Genomic DNA, 14,191 nt, shown 5'->3' with positions numbered 1-14,191 from the left:
TGCCCTCAGCCAGCCGCTGCAGGCCCCAGCTGTTAGCCTGTGGCTGGCACGAGGGGGGGGGGGGTGTCTCCATTTGCTCAGCCCTGCCCTGAGGGGCTTCACAGAGCTAGCAGGACCCACGGCCTTGTCTGCTCCCTGCTGGGGGGGCTGGGCATGGGGCTGGGGGTGGCTCTGCCCCAGGGAGGGGAAGCACTTTATGGCCCAGGGGCCGGGTCCAGACCCTACTGCGAAGGGGATTGCTTGGCCCAGCTGGACTCACCCTGGGCCCCACAGCCCCCATGGTGGGGAGGGGCAGCTGGGGGAGGGGCAGCGCCCCAGCCTGCTGCTAAGTTGCACACGAGGCCCCTGGGGCCGGAAGCACTAAGTCGAGGGGGGGGGGGGCCTGCCCCCAACAGGCACTTTCCTCTATGTCAGACACGTATTAACGGGGGGGTGCTCCCCAGATCACTGACCGCCACCCCCCAAGGAGGTGCCCACGGCATGGGGCTGGGCTGGCTCAGACAGGCACTGGGCCCCGTTGGGCATGGGGGTGACCGGCTCCCAGCCCGCGTGGTGCCTGGGGGCGTGTTACAAGGCCTGGCCCAAGGGGGGGGGCAGGTACAGTCCTTTGGACACTCCCCAAACGCCCACGTGGGCCAGGCATGGCCTCGTCACCCCCATGCCAGGGCACCGAACAGAGCCGAGCCTGACGGGTGGGGCAGGGGGCATGCGGGGCCCTGCGGCTGCTCACGCCACCATTGAAACGAGTTTGGTGGGACGTCCCCGGGGACAGGGGCCACGGGCAGCGGAGCCGGCCCCGCTCCTGCCACCAAGGCAGCGGCTGGGGAATTTGCCAACACAGGGGGGCCTGCGGGGCCCTGTCAGCACCTTTCCCTGCCCTGCCCCCCAAGCCAACGCGGAGCTGCACTTCTTCCTGCATGGATCCTGTGCCCTGCCCCGTGTGCCAGTGATGCCCACGCGCCTCTTCCCGTCTAATCGTTAGCGCTACGGTGCTGGGGCCTGGGCCGCGCCGCCCGCACCGGAGACGCCCCGTGTAGAGTTTTAAAGTCTGATAGATTTTAATGAAATTTATATTCCTGCGTCCATGTGCCGGCTGCCTTTCTTGGGGGGGGCCACGCGTGAGAGACCCTGGTACCCTGCCCCCACGGCACTGCCCGCCCAGGCCTGGCCCAGTGCAGCCGGGAGATCGACGGGTCCTCAGGCCCCGATCCCAGGCACCAGGCCCTGCCCCACAACTCACTGGCGCTGGGCACAGGCACCCGGCAGGTCCCAGCTCCTAGCCCCATGCCAGTGGGCAGCTGTGTGGGTCCTGCCCAGGGTGGGGGAGGGCAGGGGGCCAGCCTGGGGGCAGGAGACCCAGCACCAAGGGCCCATCCCCCCCAGAGGCAGGAGCACTGAGAAGTGCCCAGGCCCCAGGCAGCTTCCCACCCCACACTGCCCCTCACCCCCACCTGAGCACTAGGCCAGTGCACCCTGCACAGCTCCCCACGCACCATGGTAGGGGGCAGCCAGGAGGGGGTGCTGCAGGCCAGGCCCAGTGCTCAGCTCAGGAGCTGCCCCCCGAGATGCGGAGGGGGCGGATACCGGATGGGGGCAATGCCCCGGCAGGTGGGGTGCCTCCAGGGCAGAGCAAGGCTGAGCCGGGGACACAGGTACCCAGCAGGGCAGGAGCCAGTGCCGGGGGGAGATGGGGCAGGACCCCCTCCCCATGCCAGCCTGCCCCGGGCTCCCCTCCCTGTGCCCCAGGACGGGCGGGCGAGGCTCCCTGCACTAGCTGGGCCCCGGGCAGCCCAGCAGCCTGAGGCGGCGGCCGGAGAGGGGGCGCAGGGGCGGGCGCTGCTCTGGGGGTGGCGAGGGGAGGAAGGCCAGGCTGGGCCCTGGTGCTGCTGGCGGGGGCACCAGGCGGCTGCAGGCTGGGCTTGCAGGAGGGAGCCCAGCTCCCTGGGGTGATGGCGTGGCCAGGTCCCGTTGCTCAGCATCACTGTCCATCTGTCCTTGGCCAGGGGCCCAGCCGGGGGTCGCAGCCCCTCCATGGAGCTCCCCAGCCAGGCCGCCCAGAGAACAGATGCCCCCGTCGGGGGGCACTCGGCCCAACACAGTGCCCGGGGCTCGCGGTGCTGGTTCTCTGCGGCCCGACAGGGACGGAGCGGCTGGTGCCAGGCGGGGGGACACGCTGACGGGGCAGCTGCAGACAGGGAGACAGTGCCATCAGCAGAGCCTGGCCGGGACGTAGCACCGTCCACCCCGCCCCGCCCCGCCCCACATCCCAAGCCTGAGACAGGCTAAAGCCCTGGCACCGCCCCAGCCTGCAGTGATAGCCCAAGGGCCTGCGATAATCCAGCAATGGGCCCCCCTGCAACCAGCACTGCCTATGTCCCTCACTCCGACCCGCTGCCCCCGGGGGTCCCAGCCTGCCCCCTGCAGCCCTCCCGGTGCCCCTCACTCCTCCCCGGAGCCCTCTGGGGTCCCAGCCTGCTCCCCTCACTCCGACCCGCTGCCTCCCGGGGTCCCAGCCTGCCCCCTGCAGCCCTGCCAGTGCCTCTAACTCCAACCCACTGCCCCCTGGGGTCCCTGTAGCCCTGCCGGTGCCCCGCGATCTGACCCACAGCCCAGCCCACCCCATCCCTGGGGCCCCCCTCTCTGCCCCACACACACAGCCCTGCCAGTGCCCCTCAGTCCCAAGCCTGAGGGGCTTGTATTTGCTGGTACGCAGGGGTCCCCCTGGGCAATTTCTTCAAAGGGGTTACCTGAGCTGTCGGGGGGCCGCAGGCTCAGGGCGCTGGACCTCCTGGGAGAGGCCAGGCCTGGGGTCCAACTGGCCCAGCTGCAGGTCCCGCTCCATGGCTCGTCTCTGCTCCTGCAGCTCTGCACGGAAGGGAAGCACTGGTGAGAGGCAGAGCCCGAAGCACTCCCCGGGGGGTGCAGAGTGAGCTCACCTCCCTCAGTGCCACCGGCTCAGCCTGCTCCTGGCTGCCCTGCACTACTGGCATTGTCCCTGTGTGGCTGTTAAACACCCCCGCACCCCTCCTCAGAGCCAGCTGCATCTCCGTGCTGGGGACGTGGCGGGGAGGCTGGGCCGGGGCACTGGCTGTGTGCTCCCCGCACGGGCACACCCGGGAGAGGTCGGGCGGGTCCCTTACCAGCCATCGTTGGCTCCTGCGCCGGCTGCACTGGCCCCGTGGCGGCCCGGTGTTCCTCCTCCAGGCAGCGCTGGGGAGAGGGGGAGAGAGTCAGAGCTCGGCCTGCCCCATTGCCCCTGGGGTGGGGGGGCATGTTTGTTATTGTAGGGTCTCTCAGAGTAGGGCGGGGCCCCTCCCACCCCCACCGATGGACACCCACCCCGGGAGGGCCTGCAACAGCCGCCCCTGCACTGAGCGCCTCCAGGGGCCGGACTGTCCCGCGGGGGCTGGCGCTGGTCCCTCACCATGGCACTGCCCGGAAAAGGCCCCGTGAAATATTTCACCAGCGCACGCTGCACTGGGAAACCCAGAACCCAACCAGGCTGCGGCCGAGGCCGCCGGCCCCCAGCAGAGGGCGCTGCCGCTTCACTTGGCCACAAACCCCTCCCCAGCACAGAGCCACAGAACCCAGGAGTCCTGGCTCCCAGCCCCCCCTGCTCTAACCCACTAGACCCCACTCCCGTCCCAGAGCCGGGGATAGAACCCAGGAGTCCTGGCTCACAGCCTCCCCCCCCCCTACCCAGTAGCCCACGCTGCCCCCCCCCCCAACGCCTCCTGCAGGGACTGCTCTGAGAGCTGCTGTTAGGGAGGGCTGCCCGGGACTGGGCCACCCCCTGTGCTGGTCCAGGCACCTGGGGATCTCCCAGCCCCTGCCCATTACAGCTCTCGCAGTGCCAGGGGCCACGGCTGTGCCCTGCGGGGCTGGCAGGACCAGGCAGGCCCTGAGTCCGGGCCTGCGGAGATCTGCAAGAAGCTGCCCCCTCTCTCAGCGCAGCCGGTGCGAAGGCCCCAGAGACCCCCACCTCCCGAGGTCTCAGCTCAGCCCACGGCCCAGCCACTCCGGGGGCCAGCGACGGCAGGTGCCCGCCACTGCACCTTCAGGGACCCTGCGAGAGCCCCCCCCACACCTGCACCAGCCCGGGGCAATCCAACAGCACCACCCAGGTGCCACCCACGGCCGAAAGGTACCAGCCGAGCTCCCGCAGGACATGCTGGGGCTCGGTGCCCTGCAGTGCCAGCACAGGGACCCCCTGCGGGCAGCACGGACCCTTCTGAGGACCCTTCCCCTCACTGCCCCAGGCTGGCGGGAGCCTGCCCTGCTCCAGGAGGTGCTGGGAGCTGGACCCACCCGCCCTGCCCGCTGCCCTGGAGCGTCTCTCCGGCTCCCGCCTGCAGCCAGGAGGGGATGGGAGCTGGCCAAGGCCTGGGCCCGGCCCTCAGCCAGGCTGGGAGGAGTCACCGACCCACAGCAGCACCCTCCAGCTTTTGGGAGCAGTGCCTGCGGGCAGCCTGGCCCCTCAGGGCCACTCGCCCGGCCCGGCCGCATCAGTAGCTGTGTGCACAAGACCCTCCAAGAGCAACGGGCCCTGGTGAGTGACCCACTCTCCCTGCCCAGTGCCCATGGGAGAAGAGCGGCACACCCAGGAAGGGCTGTGAGCCAGGGCCTGCCCAAGGCAGCCTTGGCACGGGCAGCTGGAGAGGCCTGGAAAGGCCACGATCCCCCCGGCTCCTGCCAGGGGGCCCCTTGTTCTAACAGAGGAAACCTGCGGGACCTCACAGCCAGCGCCCCACAGAGGAGAGGAGAGGAGCTGCCAAGGGCAGGGCTGAGGCGTCTGGGCCGAGGGCCCGGCCCAGGGCCTGGCTCCTGACCCTTCCCCCACAGGGCTCCCTTGGACTCTGCTCGCCAGGCGATCCCACAGCTCAGCGCCAGGCACGGCGCCTGCCAGCAGCCCTCCCCCTGCACACACGAGCCCTGGGGGCAGGGCAAGTCCATCCCTGCAGGGCCCAACAGGCTGCCCGGTGGGGGCCCCGGCCTGGCGCGACCAGAGATAGTCACCCGCCTGGTGAGGTCTGCAGGGTGGCTCGGGGCGGGGCGACTCTCTGCTCCTAGAAAAACAACAAGGAGTCTGGTGGCACCTTAAAGACTAACAGATTTATTTGGGCATAAGCTTTCGTGGGTAAAAACCTCACTTCTTCAGATGCAGTTTGGTTTTTACCCACGAAAGCTTATGCCCAAATAAATCTGTTAGTCTTTAAGGTGCCACCGGACTCCTTGTTGTTTTTGTAGATACAGACTAACACGGCTACCCCCTGATACTCTCTGCTCCAAGGCAGCCCGGGGCGGGGCCGGTGCCCCCTGCTGATCCCGCCATCCCAGGGGTCCTACCTGGAGGTGGTAGATGTGTCTCTCCAGAGCCCGGCACTCCTCCTCCAGCAGGGCCCTGCAGAAGAGACAGGTGGGTTAGGCGGGTGTGATGACAGAGAAGGGACTGGGGAGTGTTAACCTGGGAATGGGGCCTGGGAGTTTTACTAGTTTACTCTCTTCTGCTAACACGGGGCGTGCCTCAGTTTCCCTGGGCTGCACCAGTACGAGATGGGGATGGGAAATAAGGGGGTGACGTCACTGAGGGATGATACCTGAGCACGTAATGATGGCGGCTGCCCTGCGTAACCTGAGCCCAGGTGGGGGTTGGGGCCAGGTGACACCTTCTGCCCAGGAAACTGGACAAAGGCTGGAGGGGTGGCTGGGGGAGGGAGCAGGAAGGGGTTTCAGTTGGGTCTGGGCTCCCCACCCCCCAAGATGGACCTGACTGAGGGGTCCTGTTTTCTGTACCTACAAGCTCTGCTTTGACTGTGTTCCTGTCGTCCAATAAACCGTTGTGTTACTGGCTGGCTGAGAGTCCCGGGGAAATCGCAGGAAGTGGGGGGTGCAGGGCCCTGACTCCCCCTCACTCCGTGACACCGGGAATGAGGAGGGCCGGGACAAGGGTCAACGGCTGCTCTAAGCAGCTCCCTGCCGCGCTCTGGGGTCCCCTGGGCACAAACCCGGCACTCGGTCGGGCACGTGCGCCCTGGCAGTGGGACCTTGTCTCACCAGATGCCAGGGTTAACCCGCCTCCCAGGAACCCCCAGCCCTGGAGCTGTGTGGGGCACCAAGGTGGGCCCTGCCCCTAGGTGCTGGCTGCCCAAGAGCTGGGCTGGGCGGGGTGGCCAGGAAGGTTCAGGAGAGCGGACAGAGGACCAACCTGCCGGGGTGGGAGCCCATGTCTGGAGGAGGGGCTGGGCACTAGGAGGGCACCTGGAGGCTGGGTACAGGTAACCCCCAGTGCCCACGGCCTCCCTGACCCTGACGCTGGGGACAGGCACAGAGCAGGGAAGGAATGCACCCCAGGGGGCTAGTAGCAGAGCCAGGGACGGAGCCCGGCACCCCAGCCCTGGGCCAGGCCAGGCCAGGAGCAGCGCAGCGGGGTGGGGAGGGGCCCCTGGGATGGCAGGATCAGCAGGGGGCACCGGCCCCGCCCCAGGCTGCCTGGGAGCAGGAAGATTCCCCCTGCGCACGTCCACTGGTCGCGCCAGGCCGCGGCCCCCACCCGGGCAGCCTGCTGGGCCCTGCAGGGGTGGAATGGCCACTGCCCCCAAGTGCCCCTCCCCTCCAGGAGGCCTGGCTGCCCTCCAGCTGGCAGCACGCAGGGGCCAGGCAGTGAGGGGGCAGGGCAGCCGTGACAGACCACAGGACCACCTGCTTCCCCTCTGGCCCCGTCGGCTTCTCATTCCCCACAATCCACCCTTTGTTCTCCCCAGGCCGTGGGCCCCAGGCCCGGCCGCCAGGCTCTGCCACGGGACGCAGCACCAGCCCCGCCAGGGAAGGAGGCAGGGGGGTGCTGGGGCATGCCCCCCCCCAGGCACTGATATTCCCCTGCCAAGGTCCCACCTCCAGCAGCTCCCCCACAAGGGGCTGCTCCCCAGGGAGGGTCGAGATATTGACATGCCAACGCCGGGGAAACAACCCGTTACCCAGTGGGGAGCCAGACTCACCCCCAGCTCTGCGGTGCCCCTCAGTCCCGACCCGCAGCCCCTGCGATCCCAGCCCCGGGCTCCCCCCACAGCTCTGCGGTGCCCCTAAGTCCCGACCCGCAGCCCCTGCGATCCCAGCGCCGGGCTCCCCCCACAGCTCTGCCGGTGCCCCTCACTCCCGACCCGCAGCCCGTGCGATCCCAGCCCCGGGCTCCCCCCACAGCTCTGCGGTGCCCCTAAGTCCCGACCCGCAGCCCCTGCGATCCCAGCCCCGGGCTCCCCCCACAGCTCTGCGGTGCCCCTAAGTCCCGACCCGCAGCCCCTGCGATCCCAGCCCCGGGCTCCCCCCACAGCTCTGCCGGTGCCCCTCACTCCCGACCCGCAGCCCCTGCGATCCCAGCCCCGGGCTCCCGCCACAGCTCTGCCGGTGCCCCTAAGTCCCGACCCGCAGCCCCTGCGATCCCAGCCCCGGGCTCCCCCCACAGCTCTGCGGTGCCCCTAAGTCCCGACCCGCAGCCCCTGCGATCCCAGCCCCGGGCTCCCCCCACAGCTCTGCCGGTGCCCCTCACTCCCGACCCGCAGCCCCTGCGATCCCAGCCCCGGGCTCCCGCCACAGCTCTGCGGTGCCCCTCACTCCCGACCCGCAGCCCCTGCTATCCCAGCCCCGGGCTCCCCTCACAGCTCTGCGGTGCCCCTAAGTCCCGACCCGCAGCCCCTGCGATCCCAGCCCCGGGCTCCCCTCACAGCTCTGCGGTGCCCCTAAGTCCCGACCCGCAGCCCCTGCTATCCCAGCCCTGGGCTCCCCCCACAGCTCTGCGGTGCCCCTCACTCCCGACCCGCAGCCCCTGCTATCCCAGCCCTGGGCTCCCCCCACAGCTCTGCGGTGCCCCTCACTCCCGACCCGCAGCCCCTGCGATCCCAGCCCCGGGCTCCCCCCACAGGTCTGCGGTGCCCCTAAGTCCCGACCCGCAGCCCCTGCTAGCCCAGCCCTGGGCTCCCCCCACAGCTCTGCGGTGCCCCTCACTCCCGACCCGCAGCCCCTGCTATTCCAGCCCCGGGCTCCCCTCACAGCTCTGCGGTGCCCCTCACTCCCGACCCGCAGCCCCTGCGATCCCAGCCCCGGGCTCCCCCCACAGGTCTGCGGTGCCCCTAAGTCCCGACCCGCAGCCCCTGCTATCCCAGCCCCGGGCTCCCCCCACAGCTCTGCGGTGCCCCTCACTCCCGACCCGCAGCCCCTGCGATCCCAGCCCCGGGCTCCCCCCACAGCTCTGCGGTGCCCCTCACTCCCGACCCGCAGCCCCTGCGATCCCAGCCCCGGGCTCCCCCCACAGCTCTGCGGTGCCCCTCACTCCCGACCCGCAGCCCCTGCGATCCCAGCCCCGGGCTCCCCCCACAGCTATGCGGTGCCCCTAAGTCCCGACCCGCAGCCCCTGCTAGCCCAGCCCTGCCCCCACAGCTCTGCGGTGCCCCTCACTCCCGACCCGCAGCCCCTGCTAGCCCAGCCCTGCCCCCACAGCTCTGCGGTGCCCCTCACTCCCGACCCGCAGCCAGGGCGTTAGCACTTGGCTCTTGGCAGGAGCCTGCTGCAGGGCAGGGCGCAGCCATGGGGGCGAGGCTGGGAGGTTTCCTGGTGCAGAGCCCAGAGTGAGCCCACAGCAGCGCTGGGCTGGAAGGGCAGAGCTGAGGCACCGGGGGCATCGCTCTGAGCCCTGGCACGGCCCCCTGCTCCAGCCAACCCCTCCCCATGCCCCACTCAGGCGCTCACTCCAGTCCCCCTCTGCTCCCAGGCGCAGCCGCTGGGCCTCTCCCTGGCTCCCCGCAGGCAGCTCTGGGCCGTGGTGGGGCGGACGGTCTCTGCCAGCTCCTGGCTCACCTACCGGAGATGGGCCTGCGCCTGGTGGATGCGGGAGATGCTCAGCTTGTCCTTGAGGGGCTCCAGGCGGTGGACGAGGCCGGGGCTTGGGCTGGGGCAGAGCACAGACAGAGTTTGCCAGGGAACCATGTCGGGGGGGCCCTTTCCCAGAACCGTTAGGGGGGTAGGGAGCAGCACCTCCCGTGGGGGCAGGGCTGGCAGCTCTGGCTCGTCCCCCCCGACTGGGGTGGGGACATTCCACGCGCTCACAGACCCAGGCCCTGGGCTGGGCCCCACAGCCAGCCCCTAGGAACCCTGCAGAGAGAGGCTCAGCCCTGGTGCAGGGCTGGGGGGCAGAGTCGCTGGCAGAGAGGGGTGGGAGGACGGGAAGGGGATAGCAGGACTTTGAGTCCCTGGGGAGATGTCAGGGGCAGTTTGGGGCGAGAGATGTGCACACGTTCCCACTGTAATCAGAGCACCAGGAGCTGGGGGTTCGGAAGGAACCAGTTTGCAGCGTCCTGTCATCATTAGGTTCCAGAGTTACCAGACAGTGGAGACGACTGGGATGGAGCACTCGGGCGGGTGGCATCGTCGTGGTGCCCAGCTCCAGGAGAGCTCCAATGCAGGAGCCAGGGTCTGGCCTACACAGTGCTGGCCCCACACTGCCTGCACCACCCGTCCTCCGGCCACCCCCCGATGCCCCCGGAGCGCCCTGCTGCTGACCCACAGGAGGGAGGGCTGCCCGGGGGGCGTCAGTTCGTGGGTGGCCCAGTTCCCATCTGTCCAGTGGAGACGAGCCCAGCCCTGCTCCCAGGGCGGAGGGTGACTGAGGGGCCCAGACACCACAGGATGGGGGCCAGCTAGGTAGACCATCTGTCCAGCTGAGGGGCAGTCGCAGCGCTCGCTGTGCCCGGGCACAGACCCACCTGGTGGTGGTGCTCCCAGACAGGGACTTGTCCTGTCCTGTACGCTCCCCTCCAGCGTGCGGCCCCAGGGCAAAGCTGACCACGTGGGGGCTGTACTTAGCGATGGCCCCAGCTGTGTCCCTGTGGTGAGGAGGAGACGTGGCGTGAGCCCCCTGCCCTGGGTTGGGCCCTGGGGGGCTGGGCTGGGGAGCCCGGACCAGCCAGACCAGGCCACCAGCCCATGGGGGGGGCAGGTGGGCAGGAAGGGCTGGCATTAGGGATGCCCCCGAGCAGGGAGCCCAGGCTCCGGCCAGACATCGCCCGGGGCAGAGCGCCCAGCGCTGCTCATGCTGGGCACCGTCCCAGCCCAGGGCTGTCGGGATCGAGGGGCACTGGCAGAGCCGGGGAGAGGACAAAGCGCGCCCAGGCACAGGGAGCCAGCGGCAATGGAAAGGACCTGGCGCCCTGCTGCCTGGTGGGATCTTCAGTGCCCAGCCCGTCCCAGGGCATCTCCCCACTCTGCCCCAGCCCCCTCCAGCTGCGAGTGCCCCGCCCGTGACCCCTCACGCCTGGCCCAAGCAGAGTCTCCGGCGCTGCCGGGGGACTGGGCTGCCCCTGGTGCTGCACCTGGCTAATGTCTGGCTCCCAAAGCCCTGGGAAGTGCTGCCCACAGTGCAGCTGGCCCAGAGAGCGGCTAAGCCGGGCGGCTGCTGCGTGAGCTGTTCTGCAATCCCAGCCCCAGGCAGGGAGAGGGGCTCAGCCAGCCGCGAGGCGCGCGCAGCCATGCAGCCAGGAATTCCAGCTGGGGGCGGGAGCCGGCTGTGCGTGGGTCCTCGGCTCCCCACACCCAGCAGGGCCCTTCCAGCAGCACCGACCCCTACAGCACAGCGGGGGCAGCACAAGGGTGCCCCCCACACCGACTGGGGCATGCAGGTCGCAGGGTGGGACAGCTCCTGTAGCTGGGCAGCGATCAGGAAGGGCTGGGGGCCCTGGGGAGGCTGGAGTGAGGTGACGGGGCTCCATTGCTGGGTACTGAGCAGAGACAATTCCCCCCCACCCCGCACTGGGGGAGTCTGACAAAGGGGGAATTTTCTGTAGTATTTTCATGAAGCGTCTGTGTGCCTCAGTTTCCCCTCTATTGTCAGCGTTACCGGGGCGGGGAGGGGGACAGGCAGACCGGGAGACGGAGATAGGGATGGTGCAGCTGGCTGAGCCAGGATGGGCCATGAAAAAGGACTGGGGGGGGGGGCCAAGGGAGCTGGATTCCCCACCTCTCGGCAGGGAAGCTGAGCCCAGAACAAAGGACTGGTGGGGGAGGCTGCAGGAAGGAGGCGGGGGCGCCTGGGGGTCAGACAGACACAGGGCGGCTGACCAATAAACCCACCTGGCTTGGCCCCGTTGCAGGCGCTGGGGGTGCGTTTGTCCCTGCGCCGGGCACCAGGCTCCCCCAGGGGCGTCTCGGGGCGCGGAGCAGGAGGGGGCCCAGAGCTGTCTCGGAGGCGGTGGTGCTGGCCCTGGAGGCAGAACGGGGTCCCCTGGGGGTCTGGTGCACTGAAGGTTCCTCCCAGACACTGTTCCCAAGCTGGGGGCAGGGCACGATCCTGGGGCTTCGTGGCAGGACCCCCCCAGCCCAGGTACCTGCCCTCCTGGGACGCCTTCTGCTGGAGGCTAAGCAGCAGCAGCCGGAGCTCGCGTCTCACCAGCTCCTTGAGGTGTGGGGGGGCTGTCAGGAGAGCCCAACCCCCGGCCCCCTGCGGGGGGCACTGATCCAGCCGGGTGCAGGCCGAGCGCTCCTCCCGCCACAGCTCCACCAGGGTCTCCACCTAGACAGCATGGGGCAGGAGAGGCGTTACCTGGGAACGCAGCCCCGAGCCCCACCCCAGCCCCATGGCATCGCACCGGGTCCAGCCCCACGGCCCAAGGGGGACTCTGCATGGAGAGGGAGGGGCATGCAGGCGGCAGGGATGAGGACACCCCTCCCACATGCACCCCACACACACATGCAGACACCCCCCATCCCGTCCCCAGGCAGGAGCCCGCAGCAACGTCTGCCCCAGGGCACCGTGACTCCACAGCCGGGGCAGAGGGCACAGGACAGCAGCCGGCAGCATTCGGGCTCCCGAAAAGGCCTGAAGCTGCTGCCCCCCGCCCTGCCCCCCAGTGTCCCGCAGCCTGAGCAAGGAGCGTGACGAGCGAGCCAGGCCTCACGGGGCAGTCCCAGAGCGGGGGGGAAGGGTCAGGGGGCCCCCTCGCTTCCCGATGGGGGGCGGGATGGATCCAGACATGCATCATTCCCCTGGGGGAGGGGCGGGCCCCCAGTTCTGAGGCCATTGCCATGTAGAAATGAGTGCGGGAAGGGCTGTTTATGGGCCCGCAGAGAAGCACGTGAAAGGAGCTGGGCTGCAGCTGGGCCGTTGCCCCAGGGCAACACAGCTACGGCCCAGGGGCCTGAACGAGGGCGAAGGAGACACACACCCTGGGGGGGATTACATGGAACCCCTTCACCCAGGGGCCCCACCTGGGGCAGCAAGCCCAGGAGGGCGGGGGCCCTTGGGTGCGTGCTGGCAGCATCCTGGCGGGGGCCCGGCGGGGAGCACAGAGTGAAGGCTGCACAGTCGCTTACACCCCACGTTCCCTGAGTGCGGGGGTTTCTGTTCGGGGCTGGACTCTCCCCGCAGGAGGGGAAGAATGACGCTTCTCCCACTGGGGAAAGGACTGTCCCCCCCCTCGCCCAGCCCCACCCAGCTCACCGGGCAACAGCTGAGCCCAGCCCTTGGCATGGGACGAGGCCCCTCTGCAGGGGATCGGGGGGGGGGGGGGGATCCACATCTGCGGAGGCCGGTAGCAGCGCCAGCGAAGGGCCAAGCCTGGCCCAGGAGGCTGCAGGAAAGCCCGGGCCTGGCTCTCCGATGGGCAGGTCCTACCCCCCCCCCCACCTGGCAGGGTTGCCCAGCCCGGCCCGTTCAATGCCAGGATCCTGCCTCGCCCCACAAGGCCCCCTTGCCCCACTGGGCCCCCCCCCAGCAGGGGAGCCGCCTGCACCCAGCCAGGAGGGGCGCTGGGCTGGCTCTGGGTGGCTAAACCCCAAGGGGAATGAACTGCTCCTGTGGGATGAGGGCACCGCCCTGGGCAGGGGGCAGCGGGGGGCCGGACCCAGGGCTGGCGGGGGGGGGGGGGGCCCACCTCCGCGTGCAGCTCCAAGCTGCGCTCCACCACGTCCACCCCCACGATGCTCTTCACCTCGGGCTTCTCGCCGGGCATCACCTGCTCCTCCACCAGCCTCCAGAGTGAGGGCAGCGGCTGCCAGGGTTCCCCGGGGCCGCCGGGGGCAAGGAACATGGGGGCAGTGCCCACTGCGGGGGAGGGGAGAGGGGGGTCAGGCTGGCTCAGCGCAGGTAGGCCCCTGTTCTTCGGCTGAGCCCCACACCCTGCCCCCACCCTGTCTGCCCCCCACTGCCCCACACCCTGTCTGCCCCCCACCCCATCTGCCGCCCCGCAGCCCCACACCCCGTCTGCCCCCCCACAGCTCCAAACCCCATCTACCGCCCCACTGCCTCCCACCCTGTCTGCCCCCCACTGCCCCAACCCCCATCTGCCCCCACCCCATCTGCCCCCCCACTACCTCCCACCCCGTCTGTTGCCCTACAGGCCCAAACCCCGTCTGCCCCCCCACTACCTCCCACCCCATCTGCCGCCCCACAGCCCCAAACCCCATCTACTCCCCACTGCCTCCCACCCCGTCTGCCCCCCACAGCCCCAAACCCCATCTGCCGCCCCACTGCCCCACACCCTGTCTGCCCCCCATCTGCCCCCCACTACCTCCCACCCCGTCTGCCATCCCGCAGCCCCAAACCCCGTCTGCCACCCCACTGCCCCCACTCCGTCTGCTCCCCCACTGCCCCACACCCCGTCTGCCCCCCACTACCTCCCACCCCGTCTGCTGCCCCACTGCCCCAAACCCCGTCTGACCCCCACCCCATCTGCCCCCCCACTACCTCCCATCCCGTCTGCTGCCCCACAGCCCCAAACCCCGTCTGCTGCCCCACTGCTCCACACCCTGTCTGCCCCCCACCCCATCTGCCCCCCCACTACCTCCCACCCCGTCTGCCGTCCCACAGCCCCAAACCCCGTCTGCTCCCCCACTGCCCCCACCCCGTCTGCCCCCCACTGCCCCCCACCCTATCTGCCCCCACCCCATCTGCCCCCCCACTACCTCCCACCCCGTCTGCCGTCCCGCAGCCCCAAACCCCATCTGCCGCCCCACAGCCCCAAACCCCATCTGCTCCCCCACCCCCACACACACCCTGTCTGCCCCCCACCCCATCTGCCCCCCCACTACCTCCCACTCCGTCTGCCGCCCCACAGCCCCAAACCCCGTCTGCCGCCCCATAGCCCCAAACCCATCTACCCCCCCACTGCCTCCCACCCCATCTGCCGCCCACTGCCCCCCACCCCATCTG

This window comes from Emys orbicularis, chromosome 8 (genome assembly GCF_028017835.1).
Source record: "Emys orbicularis isolate rEmyOrb1 chromosome 8, rEmyOrb1.hap1, whole genome shotgun sequence".
Taxonomy (NCBI): domain Eukaryota; kingdom Metazoa; phylum Chordata; order Testudines; family Emydidae; genus Emys; species Emys orbicularis.
This window is presented reverse-complemented; position numbering follows the sequence as displayed.